Here is a 12,714-nt window from a genome sequence, read left to right on the forward strand (position 1 = left end):
ATCGATATCGGCACCGAAAAAGAGAAAATACCGTGCCACGTGGTAACTCTCATCGAAGCGTAGTCATCGGCGTGACTAATGAGAGGGAGTGAAGGCGCGTATATGTATTCTGCAGGGTCATGAGAGATACTTCGGAACGTTATGGTTTCTATCAAGTTGGACTCGAAATAATTAGGGCTAATAGTTGACACTGCATACAAATGCATAGGAATAGGATCGTTTCGACGTACATGCGTGCATATTGTGTACGTATGCGAAAAGGTCGCGTGGACTCGGTTCGTATCAATGCTCGGCGACGGGAGATCCGTTGGTAAAGGAAGGGAGAAAACCGGGCGGTGAGGGACGGAACAGACGAAACGGTGGAGGGCTGAATTTGGGGTGCGGAACATAACAAGCGTGGCTAACGAGGTACGGCAGATTTTATGGCCAGATGGAGATGATGCGATATCCGCGATTGATGCTATACACGGGGAGTACTCCAAGTAGGGTTTCCTCCTCTCCGCAATGAGATAGATTCGCGCTACGCTCTCATTATGATGGCCGCCACCGCTACCCGCAGAGAGCGCCGCAACACGTTGCAAGAGGCCATAAAGACATTACGCCCGAATTATCACAAGCCACGGAACAGTAATTATTTTCCGAACGCGGGAAAATGAAGCCCGGATTGTATCGACGAAGCGGATACAAGGCCAACGATGGGACCACTCTCGTCCAACAGGGATTATTACGGCATATCTGGGGATGTCTGAATGATAACGAGCCAACAGGGAGAGACGTTGTGAGTGTGAGTCGATGCGCGACTGAAAGCGGCAGTCGTTTCGTCGTCATTGAGATACGTGGTTTCAACGGGTGAACGGAGATATGAAGAAACATCGCGATGAAAAATTCCACAGGAATATGCATCGTTTTAGTCTGAGTAGAATTATTTTTCGTTTCTGCGCCAGTAGACATATTGGTCATAATTTATTCAATCGATATTTAATAAAATTTAATTTCTCGCTGGTAAATTTAAAAAATTTCAGATATTGTAATATCAACAACCTTCTTTTTCATAACTATGTAGAATAAAATCGGCGAATAAATTTTACTGCGGGAGTTTCTAAGAAAAAGAAAAGTTTGCGAGAAAATATAACAAAGAAATTTTTAATCAATAAGACTTGCAACGGGTACGGTAGTATTACGATATCTTTGTAATATGTAAATCAAAGCTTCTATTTTACCAAGATTTCTTGCAATGTAAATAAATTTTAATGTCCAGTTATCTGTAGAAACATTTCCAGTTTCCTTTTCGTAGATTTCATTTTCACGTTACTTGGAATGTTACGTAAAGCGTTTCATGGAACATAAATTTAACGAATACAGAGATTTCACCGTATTGTTACATTTCCTGCGTTTCTCCTGTGGTAACATATATAGGTACCGTCTCTTTTTAATAGAATTTGAATACACTACGATCAAATTTTCAATATTTCTAGACCGCAGGCGACTTTTCCTCATATTAAAGTTTAACTCCGCTTTTTCCATACAAGTTCAAATAGAAATTCGATAAAACGAAGAGATAGTCATCCATTAACTTGCTAGATTCGTATACTATTTCTGTCGAATTTCTATAAAGTCGATATATACAAATGCTTTGTGCATATAGCAAAGGATATAACGAATCCGTCGTTCGTCTTACACTAACTAATATCGAGGAAATTCTCGAGTTTGACTTCAACGCTATCGGAGAACCTTTTATTTAATATCCCTCTCTTGTATAGTAGACACAGGGAAAACGCATATTTTTCTTTAATAGTCAAGAACTTACGATGAATTAAACTCGTCAGTGAAAATAATAACTCTCGCTAATTCGTTAATGGGTAAAAAGCGAAATCAGAATCTTTGCGGTACTTTTTACGTCAGCCGTACCTGCCCATTCTTGCGTCTGACGTTTGTGTAGAAATTTAGTTATTGAAAAGCTCTTTGAACGGCGGATTATGTAGAACTCGATTTTATCGTCGGATGTATGCCGAACACAAAGCTGTCTATGCACACAAACAACGACTTGGTCTAACGCAGAGAAAATAGTTGTAGAAAATGTTTGCCGGATTTGTGTTCGCCACACTGCACTTTTAACACGAATCCTAAATCCCACCTTTCGCTTTTCCAATCACGATGCACGTTACGTGACCATGTGAGTTCGCCTGATGCTAAAACAAAACAGCAATGGTTTTATTAAAAATGGAACATTTCGATTCGCCTTATAATTGAGAAAGCGTAAAATTTAAATATAAAAAAAGAAAGCATTACTCTTGCCGCTGAGATTATATTTGATAATGAGATAAAAAAGAAATCAGGAAATACGTACGATTCGAACGACCTGTACGCAAGCCGTGAAGCAATCGTTCTTCCGAATTTTGTCCGCTTTCTTTCTTCGTGAACGCACACGTCACACTTTGAGAACCTCCGTCCTCCGACGTAAGACACGAAATACGCGGAACAAATGTAAAATCAGCCCTAAATACGACCGTTCTTTTTTCCGTCACGAGTGGATAAAGCCATGTGTTCGAGGGGGCGTCGCATCAAAATGATTTCCTCTCGGGTTACGCATCTCGATTTAGGTAGGTACAGCGGCTTGAACATTCGACGTTCCGCTGCGAATTTCTGCTGCGCGAAACTTTTGAACGGAAAATGCGAGTCGGATTGGCATGAAAGGAATGGTAGGAACGAGAAACGTCAAACTTCTGTGTGTGTGTCTCTCTCTCTCTCTATTTCTATCTATCTATCTATCTATCCATCTTTCTTTTCCTTTCTTTTGCTTATCAATGCACGGTCGTAACGCTCGACGTCACTGTGAATTTTACTGCCAAGAAAGGAAATACGTACCAATATGTAGGATGATCACAAGGAATTGCACGTTTTATAGAAGATAACTGCGACAAATTTTGCGGCGAATAACGAGATATTCGTCGAGGCTAGTGACGCGACAGCAAGTAAAACGAACACGGAACATATTTTACACGATATTGAGTTATACAATAGGCAGACGATAAACACGCAACAAAGCGAATGTACTTGCAAAACAGAGACGAGATAAGAAAAGTTAAAAAAGTCGGGTTCGAAAGGGCGATTCTGGTGGACGAAAACGCAAGCCTAACGTTTTGTCGGAACTTACACATTGTTCAAAGGGTGGACATAGCGAAAGAGATAGGCGAGGAAGTATGAGAGTAGAGGGAGTTGACGCGCGCAAAGCCGAAGAAAGGAGGAGAGATAAAGAGGAGGATCGTGTTATGTACTCTGGGAAGTGTTCATTAAAGATAATGAGCTCCAACAAAAGGTCTCTGTTATTGAGTGAAACACGAAACGCTGATGGGTGGTTTGCAATAATATAAATGCAATTACGAGTACATGTACACGACGATTCCGAGAATGGCTGGATGAATTTTCGGATAGTATTCTATTTATCTCGAGGGTGAAAGAATGTTGCGCTTTTATAAAAATAGCTTTATGAAACTGCTTTCTAACGCGGATGGGAATTCCGAGGATGCGAGAGTGTATTTTGCAATTTTGTTTAGATTACATTTTTTCGTGCATACAATGCTGATGAGGTTAATATTTACTGCCCTTTCGCGCGCCAGATTTTTATTTTTCAACAAAATGTAGCTTTTATTTCTAAATCGTGTTTCTTAAAAACGACGTTATTACGTAATAATTAGTACTTTATCGTTACGTTGCACATAATTATGTAATTAACCAATACAAACGCGATCGTTTTAGAGTAGTTTACACGTTAAAGTTTTATGGAATTTCAGAAACTATCTAGCCATAAGTTACCATAATGAGAAAAGTCGTATAAACCAATCACCTCAAACTTCTACGTCTTGGTAATTGTGTAACTTCAAACGAATTCTAATTTCGTTACGTAATTCAGCCCTTAGAACGTCGAAGTGGAAGATTTTTGGAAGCAAATTTTCACGTAATACGTTAATTTCGAAATTAACCTTGTACGTTGAAGCTGTTAACGTCGAAACCTTTGTACCAAGATCCACTTCAAACGAGCTTTCTTCGTCCTTTCTTACGCGCCGCGTTACCGTATCTCGGCTCGTTTTGACCACGTTGCATCAGAAAGCCTTCTTTGCAGTTTAGCGCACGCGACTTCCAAGTCGAAAATTGAGACAAACGAGAAACAAGAAGCAAGAAGAAAAAAAGAAAGAAAGAATGGAAGAAAGATAGGAAGGGAATGGAAAGGAAAGAAAAGAAGCGAGGAGTTTTTTGTCCATGTGAATTGGCTGATCGTGTTTTTCAAGGGACAAACTCATTCCTTCGTTCCTTTCGTCGTCGCCATTCATTCGACCCTCTTTCCTTTACCTCTCGATCCTTGCAACTGGTTCTTCAGAGAAAAAGGGACGGAACGAGGAATCGGTCACGGGGAAGGAGGAATAGCGGTTATCAGATGTACGGAAACAAAGCGCGGAGGAAGCTGGGCTGAATTCCGGGAGTGGACGCTCTCAAAGGGAACGGTAGATGGTATCCTTCACCCCCTTTCCCACCCTAGTTGCCAGTGCATCGTAGAGCCGGACACTTTTCATTACGTTCCCCTTTGTCCTATGGATATTCTTTTTGCGAGGATACCTTCATTTCGTGTAGACAGTCAAATCGAGCTCGCGAAAGCACCGGCAATATTTGCGCGACCGTCATCGCTATCGACCGGTTTCTCATTCTTTGACTACCGCTTCTCCCAATTAATGACAACTTTCGATCAGCTTTCCAACATTTCGCTTCTTACGTAGCATCGAAAACTTAATGTACTTTTTCGTACGATAAAAGATTCAAGACGACAAAACAAAATTAGATAGTAGCTGGTTTCATTTCATTTCGCCATCGTTACTTTCTCCTTTTATATAATATTTATTCCCTAAAGAACAATAAACAAAGAATAAACTTTTATTTTTTCGAATCTGGCGAATTTTTCCTACTCGATTGCCGTTACGTGCGCGAGATGGAAAATTTCTAGCCGTAAGACAAGTCGGTTGGACGTTGAATAACTTGTTTGAAATGAATCTGTCGAACAGAGAGCGAGAGAAAACATGGAAGGGGCGTACGAAACGGTCTTTAATGCACTTATTTTAAAGTAATGGAAAGAGTTTGTCCGTTAAACACTCGGTGCAACGGTGAAAAAACAAGCTGCACGCTTGACAAACCACAAACCACGAGCGAACGAGCGAGCGAGCTCTATTTGCTCGCCTCATTGTCCGGCTTTTTTAATACGTCTAGTGTATGCTCGTGGCCACAGCGGGGGTGTATTCCACCGGTTGTATGTGTGGTGAACGTTTATACCTTCCACTATGCACGGATGGGGTAGTTCTCTCGTTTAATCATCTTTTTCAGAAGACAACGATCGGGTTAAGCAAGCACGATACTGGTCCCGCGTCGAGGGAAAGGAACGAGCAACGGTAAAGCGTTTGATTCACTTGCAAATTGCATACACGCTGCACTAGAAAAACGGGTGAACTGTCTGTTGGCATACAGAGTGGTTAATCGCAAACAGATCGTATTAATTCTTTCAGAGCGGATGATATTTCTAGTACTTTCCTTTACGTCAGCCAGAAAGTGAAGATAGATGTATCGACAATCGATTAATTGTAATTATACTGAATTATCTCTTTAATAAATCAATTACCGAATTAAGTTTCTTTCTAATTCTTTGCGAACATAAAAATTTGTATAGGACAATGAACTCCAGCATTCTTTTACAATGAAACTTTTCGAAACAAAGGACTTCGTTTCACCAATCTTTGCATTATTAGTGTCGCTTTGAAGCTCCGATAGAGTACAAAGGATTGAATATAATTCTTTGAGTTATAGTAACGAATTCGATAGATTCGAAGATTTTTGTAGATATTTAGTTCTAAATAGTACCGATAACAAAATCTACAAAATCTAAATCAAAGAGTCTCCTTACATACATGATTTCATTAACTCGTCCTAATACTCTTACATAAACAATTACAGTTGCTTTCGCTCTAGTTTATTATACTCCAGCTAAAAAAACATTTCTCATTGTTCTTTCGTATAGAGCACAGAAAAAAAAATGTTCCAAATAAACGGTACTTGCGCGAAAAGCGTCCTTCAAAGGTACAAAAATTTGTACGGTACTCCAGTTAAAAAATTGAGTGGCATACCACTCTTGTGTTCACAGACTGCATAACAGTGTAATACAACGTATTCATACATACGTCAGATCAAAGGCTGTAGTACACTCTAAAATATCAAAGAAATGAGGAAAAATCGTTCTCTTCATATTTTTCCCTATATTTTGCCAGAAAACAACTCGTATGTAACAGTTGCTACAATCCACTCTATACAACGCACCACGTAACGTCTTTATCGACGTTTGAGCGCGGACGATCGTTCCGTTTCGGTCGAACAGCGAAATTGCTCGGTCGATCGTTCAGCCACGGTGTAACAATAATAATGAATAACTTGATCAAAAGTAGCCCGAGTGTATAGACAAACTCGATCGAGTGTGCCTGTTCGAGCAACGAGAACTCAACGTTGCGTCTATCTTCGTGAGAGTTTGCCAGAATGACTATTGATTCAACGAAAGGGTTCGTCCCCAACTATTCATGGTTTTCGCTGTCACGTGTCCTTCCATTCACGTATATACGCCCTGTACGTGTACTACATGTGTATACGTGTCGATGTACATTGTACATTATACGTATAGGTGGCTCGGTGCGTCAGGGTGCAAGAGCCAGTGAAAGGGATAGCGAAAGGACCCAGTTGGTCTAATCTACGCGCAGCACGTTTCGATGTTTCAATTTATTTTTCTACCAAGAATTACTTTCTACGATTACTCACCTTTTGATTTCGACGAACCGACTCCCAGTGATGGCAATAAATGATCTGGATAGGCGAATAGTTTCTTTTGATCTGGAATTTACAATAAAAGTTGATTTTAAACATCGATCGGCAACAAAATCCGCACTGGCACGCATTTTATTTCACTCTGCGTGGAACTTGTAGTTGCAAAAAAATCAAACCCTTTCACGAATCAATTTCATCTCTCCATTTTTATTTACCTTCTCCAAAAAAACAAAATCACCCTATTGCAGGTCTGTAGAATTCTTTCCCATTTTAGATACAATCTCTCATTCGCAAACAGCGCTCGAACATCGGTTCGCCGCCGTTTCGATTCCAACGAAAAATCCGAACGCATCCATGTCCAAAGATAGACAAGGAATCACGCGCGGAAAAATCAACAAACGATCGCGTCGAATGCGAACTGGATCGCACACGCCATTCGGACAACAATATTTCCGGAGCCAGCCTTATCTACCGTGTTTTACAGCGAATAGTTCGAAGAAGAATTCAATCATCGCTGCAACATGTGTCATACATTCATTGTGTGTCTGGTAGTTTGGCTGCAAAACGATAGCATATGGGGGTGGTGCGCGCGTGAATGCGAGCAGGTCGTCTTGCTAGTTGGTCGATGAACGTTTTGGGATCGTTTTCACCCCGGGGTGTCTATAAATCTTTTCAACGTAAACACATCGCCGAGGTTCAGGCACGGAGCGCATAAATTGGGGACGTCGCTCGCCAGATCAGCCCCAACGATAGCCTCTCGGCAGTCTGTTCCGCGTCCACGCCGCTATTTGTACGAATTTTCCAAAAAAATTATAAGCCTCTCCCTGACGATCTCACGACGGTTCATTTTCCCCATGTTCGTTTTTTCTCTTCTTCCTCTTTGTAAAGGTGTACAATGCTCTTGTTTAATGGAAAGCCATTGCGCCCTATACGATGCAAAGGACATTTCAAATGCTGAATCTTTCCCAAATAAACACGTAATTTGAATGAACGTATTTTAATAGGCTCAGTGCGAAGCGAGTCTTTTAACGACGACGTCGATACGTACATCATGGTTTTCTTCGAATATCTTTCTAAATATTATTTATATAAAAGAAAATTCTTGCGAACCGCTTGCATCGAACGTATTAAGGAATTGTGAATAATGTTATACCTGCAGTAAGTTTCTTACATTATTTAAAAGGTAATCGTTTTATTCGCGGGCAAGAATCGAGTCATATATTATTCTTTGGTCTACATATTAAAATCGGAAGCTTGCAGCCTTAACACACGCTTCTTCCGGCTGAGATCATAAAATTATAAAGCTTTAACACTCCGTAGAAATATTGATAAAGTCGTTTAAAATAGTTCGCGTCAAACTTTTGAGAGATAAAAGAACAAAATGGCCATGTTCACGGGTTTCAAAAGCGTTAGATTGTAATCCACTGCGCTCGAGTAAGTACTTAGTGCCGCGTTAATATTTCGAAGTCATTATTTTTTCATTCGCACCAGCCAGGAAGTTAAAAGCGTCGTTTATTTATTAACCGAATGGTGCAGTATAATCCTCGCACCAATAACGTAACAGTTTTGATCGGTGTGCGTTAGGAGCATCGCAAAATGAAGAGATCATCGGTGAACAAGTATGAACATTTTTTCCATCGGCTGTGCTCTGATAAGCGTGGCAAAGCAATTGACAATATATACACTTACATAGATTAATTGCACGTCGATGATCTATTCATTAATATTCATTAATTTATTTCATGAATATCTGATTTCTTGGATAAATAAGTCCAATTAAAACTGAGAGCTAACTTTGACTATGAAAGATTAACAAGTTTAGCGAGAGACAAAGCGTGATGTCACGGCGTATCTAAAAATCAGACTATTTCTTTTTATCGGATTAAATGGTCTTTAAAATGGAAGGATAAGTACGACAGTCATAGCTATTCGAGTTTTTCAACAACTGATCCCCGCCTCGGGTTCTCAGGCATATCTACTTTGCCAAGTCGAAGCAACCCCTCTGTTTTCATTACGACATTAAGAACTTTCTCAACAAACCCTCGAGTTAATCAATCCAGTAAACCGCCCTAGCGATGTGCTAAGCTGCAGTCAACGAGTCGAATGCTTTATGCCATTTGTGACCAATGGTACTATATCAACTTGACAAGTGGTAGTTGTTTGGATCAGACCGGGAATAGTCTTCCTTCTTCTATCTTTCTTTGGAAAGAAACACGACGTGACGAATTTTAGAAAAGGTGAATGAATAATTACTTTACAGGAGAAATATTTTAGATTGTTTCCTTTATTTTTATTTCGTTACGTTACACAAAACGTTAGTAAGTAGACGCTAACAATAATGTTTGAAAATATTGCGCGAAGCTAATGTAAGAATCGATAAAAAGTGCCTCTCAGTTGACCTAATTTAATTAATACCTGACACGAAAGATCTCACAGAGTGGCTTGAGGACAATTCACTCTCGTAGTATCTATAGATAACAAAACGGAGAAACGTCGGAATATCGACAAAAATACTCGTAACTTTGCATTTGGTTTTGAAAAATGATTAAAATAGATGAAGAAATTCCATTGGAGTTTGAACGAATGCATCGAGTCGTCCAGGACCAACCGAAAGTTTTCTTTAATTCAATAATGTACGTTCTTCTATTAGACTTAATATAGCCCTCTCTCTATATATACGATACATATACAGGGTGATTGGTAACTGGTGGTACAAGCGGAAAGGAAGTGATTCTACGCGAAAAAATAAGTCGAAAATATAGAATAAAAATTTTTCGTTTGAGGCTTTGTTTTCGAGAAAATTGACTTTGAATTTTCGCTCGGTACGCGTGCACTTTATCACATCTCGTTGTAACGGATCTCACTGTACATCGTTGTCTCGATGGATATTATCGCAGTTTAAGTTTGTTTTTGCCGTAACGGAAAATTAGGAATACATAACGAAATAATATGAAGTAATCATAAAGTTTATTATTACAAAAATTGCTGAAAATGTTGCCCATTCTGCCGAATACATACTTCTGATCTTCTAATTAAATTTCTATGAACACTTTCTAACGTATTCGATTGTTTTAAAGTATGAAAGGCTACAATAATCTTTTCTTTCAATTGCTCGCAACTTGCGATTTCTTCAGAATAGACAATTGATTTAATATGGCTCCATAAATAAAATTCAAAGTCGATTTTCTCGAAAACAAAGCCTCAAACGAAAAATTTTTATTCTATATTTTCGATTTCTTTTTTCGCGTAGAATCACCTCCTTTCCGCTTGTACCACCAGTTACCAACCACCCTGTATACACCTGAATACAGTTTAGGAAACTTGATCGAGAGCTGTGAAATATCAGAAAGAAAATTTACTAAGAAGCAGAAAAGTTTTCTAAAAAAAGATGTGCGCTGTGAATCGTGGCAAAATATACTGGAAATGGCAACGATTGGCAAACCGATACTCAGTGGGGCGGGTCGTTTTCTCGATGATAGATGTGTACTTATTTTTTCATGACCACGACAAGACTTAATCATGCGAACGGAGATAAGTCTGCCGATAATAATGGAACCGAACGAACCTTACTTTTCTGTTATACCGGCGTTCTGACGTCTATATCATGTAACAAATTTTTTGGTAACTCTATCGTACAACGTATTTTTGTAACTTGTTACCAGGTCGTGCTCATTTCCACATTGTGAAAATTTGTAAAACATTCCGCATCTCTTACTTAAGAATTTTCAAAGTTGTTTTTTCTTAAAACCGAAGTCTCGTTCGCGAATACTTTATTCCCGATTCTCGAATTACGTCATTATTTCGGAATAAGTCAATCCTTTCTACTCTTGGTAGATGGTGGATAACTGGCTATCCTTAGCGTTCTACTATTCTTAGGGTCAATACAACGTAGTACAAGATAAATCATTGCTACGCTAGGTATGAATAAGTCTAAAGATAACAAAGGCAAGAGTGGTTGTTAAATAAGATAAGATAAGACGTTCCAGGTTGCAAATAGTGGCAAGTATCGATTCGGGATAGTAAAAATTACAAATTTCCACGAAACCGTATTTCTGACGCGATTAACTATGCATGCGAAGCAGCGAGTGGCAATCTCGATGGAATTTTCGAAGACTACATGGTTATGGATGCTGTTAATGGCGAACGTGGTTCTGGAACGAAACGATAGCTTATGTCTTTGCTTGGTACTTCGGCGAAATGCCGTGTGGTATTTATGGACGAGATGTGGCGAAACAAGGTAATAAACGGTACTAATGCTGGTTTTGTTTTCACATTTACACAGTTTGTATAGTTCTGTGTATATGAGTGATTAAAATTTTATATCGTTTAAATTCCACGAAAATATTTAGTAACGGTATTACAGAATAATTTTAGCATCTCGACTAAAGCTATTTTCCTGCCTTGCATTCTAGACGCGTATAATGGCGATAGAGTTTAGTTACATATTCAATTTGCCTTCAAAGTCGCCTTTTACGAAATCGAAAATTCATGTATGCTCATTCCATAATTTCGACCCACTGTTGTAAGCGGAACGAACTGTGCAGCCAGTTGCACCATGATTTTCGCTACGGAATTATTAGTTCGCAATGAAATTCGTGGAGTTGAGACTCAGTTAAGGATGTATAATGAATATCAAAATTCTAAGCCACGCATCAGTGGAACTTCTAGTCTTGTATTCATTTGAAATATATTGTAGATATGCAGCCGCTTAGCAAATTAATCTTTTTTTTTTTCTTTCATACGTTCTATTTGCATATTTCGACGGATTTTGGATGGATAAACACGCGCGATTTAACGGTAACAATAAATCATTTATTTGGAATACGTACCGTCTTCCTTAACAAGCTTTGATCACATTGTTTGCAAACACTCAAACTTAACCCTAACTCGAATTTATACGCTGTCCTCCATGCACCTACATTCGACATGAACAATTCCGAACGATAACTGCAAGGTTGATCCGTTCCACCATCATTTCAGTCTTATAACTTGGATCAATTCTAACGGATATTCCGTCGAATACGTCTCGTTAGAAGTTATAACCCATTCTGGCAACCCAATTATTTCGAACGGACGATAATTAACTGTCCGGGAAGAAACAGCGGTGCTTAATGAAGAATTAAATTTTCTTATCGTGTGCCTCTCCTCCTCCTCCCTTCCCCTGGAATTCACTGCTTTAATCACGCCTGACGAATCTTCACAAAGAAAGTTCATTCTTGAATTGAATCGATGTATCTCGTTAGCCAGGATGAGCCAATGGGGAAGTCGAATCAACGGGAAGAGGAGAAGACGATGAAAAGAGATAAAGAAGCTAGCGGCGGAGTCAACTGTTCGAATGGGGTCTTTCCAAAGGCATCGCGGCTACGGAATAATAAAGTGTCCTTTGCAATGCATTGGAAAACTTCGTAGGAGTGGCTAACTGGTCGTCTTTTGGTCTGTTCGTTTGCCCGCCAAATTGGCTCGTCGCAGGGATCAATTATCCTATACTTATGCCCGGTGTTTTAGCCGATGCAGCTATCTCTCTTAGTAGCTTAACAGCTACGTTCGTTGATCAAACCATACTAACATAATTACGTATGAATATTACAATCAGAAATTTCCACATTTCTGTTAAATGTTACGTTCATCAGATTCGTTTAACGCAGAGTAAAGTTAATAACAATAAGCATTAACATCGTGAGGATCATCGTAAAAAAGTCTTCTACGCAATTTATTTTTCAATGTACTATTCCATAGCATCGATAAAACGCGCTTTATTATTATATCAAGGTAATTAAAAGTCCAGCCGTGGAAGCTTTCGAAAGAAGTTTGAACAAATTCATCGCCACAAGAGATAGAAAAGGAGGAGGGAGGGGGAGGCAAGGACGG

The sequence above is a fragment of the Bombus terrestris genome, chromosome 9, assembly GCF_910591885.1.
Source record: "Bombus terrestris chromosome 9, iyBomTerr1.2, whole genome shotgun sequence".
In the NCBI taxonomy this organism is placed as follows: Eukaryota; Metazoa; Arthropoda; class Insecta; order Hymenoptera; family Apidae; genus Bombus; species Bombus terrestris.